This window comes from Pteropus vampyrus, unplaced genomic scaffold (assembly GCF_000151845.1).
Source record: "Pteropus vampyrus isolate Shadow unplaced genomic scaffold, Pvam_2.0 Scaffold161, whole genome shotgun sequence".
NCBI classification, from domain to species: domain Eukaryota; kingdom Metazoa; phylum Chordata; class Mammalia; order Chiroptera; family Pteropodidae; genus Pteropus; species Pteropus vampyrus.
Window position 1 is genome coordinate 417,699 of NW_011888942.1, and position 1,577 is coordinate 419,275.

Consider the following 1,577-nt stretch of genomic DNA (forward strand, 5'->3'; position numbering starts at 1 on the left):
TTCTGATAGTTTATCTCTATTGAGGTTACAAATTCTGTCTTCAGTTTGACAGTAATCCTCCTTAGCATGAATGATTCAAGGAATTGCTTGAAACTATACTAAATTGCCACAAGAATTTAAACAATATTTACCTAAAATCTTTGTTTTTCATATGAGTAGGGACATTTTAAAAATGAAAACGTGCTAGAGTCTGAGGAAAAACATAAGGGGTAAAGATAGCCATAATATTTCGAAAAAGGACAAGGTCAGCCTGTGAATTAACAAGGTAGATATTTATGATAAATCATTAAACTTGACAGATAAATAAACTACCTGGAGTATATGATGGTCAAAGGCAACACTAGTAGGGACTGATTCAAGACTGAAGGTCTTAGTAACTGAATTATTGAATCTAAATCAATTCTAAAAATACCAATGCGTCATACTGTGAAATTACTTTTCTGAAGTTATTGTAGGCAAGTTTCTCTCTGCTCTGTTAAAATTTACACACAGCTTTAAAAATAAATAAATAAACAACAACAACAACAACAACAAACAAAAAAAATTAAGAATATATCTCAATTTTAATCCCTTACCTAAGACATATCTGGAAATCATAATTCTAGATGGTTAGTAAGGACCAATGAAACTAAACACAAATATTATGGTACAATATTCAAAAGTATTATAGAGTAGTAAAGGCACCAACACCACATTCTTGGAAATTACTGGAATTTTATTTGCCTCAGGCTTATGACTTGCAACCAAAGACATTGTTCAAAGAAAGCAAAGATTAAGTACACTTTAGGGAAGAAACAATACACATTGGTAACAAAAGAGATCAGATTGACAAAAAAAAAAACATCTGATGCACTATATAGATTGCAATATTCAATAGCATTTTTAACAAAACTTTTTTAATCAAAAGCAAAAAAATTAAACAATGTTTACAGTAGACATATCTTATACAATTCATAAAACTTTTTTTTTCAGATCATAGAGCATAAAATGGAAAAATGTCTATGCAGGTGAAATCTAACTACTGTACATTAATCACCTATTAAAGTTGCTTTATGAACCACAGTGTAAAAAAAGCAATACCGAACAGATAAAAAGCTTGAAAATTGCCAGGTAAAAAATAAAATAACCAGTGGCTTTTAATGGCTTCTCCTGGTTATCAGTACTACAAAAGGCAAAAAAAAATCTCATCTGAACAGGTGATAAAACCAGGCACAATCAAACTTACCCAATTAGATTCACTCATGGAAATATACTTTCCACCCACATATTTTCCATCAAAAGCTTTGTTTTGTTTTCGTCTTTGAATCTTTGAGGTGCATTTGGTCACGAGAGTTGGAGGAGAAAGAAATGAAGGAAGGTGGTCAAAAGGTACAAATTTGTAGTTATAAATAGTCCTAGGGATGTAATGCACAACATAATGCCCAAGTAATGATATATACGTAGGAAAGTTATGAGAGTTAATACAGAGTTCTCATTATAAGAAGATCTTTTTTTCTTTTTTCTTTTCTTTTTTTCCTATTTATTGCATCTAAATGAGAAGATGGATGAGTTGAATTTATTGTGGTAATCATTTAACA

At 30.4% G+C, this 1,577-nt stretch overlaps 1 long non-coding RNA gene across 1 annotated transcript in view; it reads right to left on the reverse strand.

Annotated features, from left to right (window-relative positions):
- Positions 1–694: 694 nt before the first annotated feature.
- Positions 695–1,577, reverse strand: part of LOC111745692 — a 1,710-nt gene continuing 827 nt past the window's right edge. The window contains exon 2 of the long non-coding RNA XR_002782770.1: positions 695–1,036. This is a non-coding gene — a long non-coding RNA (uncharacterized LOC111745692). The remainder of the gene's footprint in view (positions 1,037–1,577) is intronic.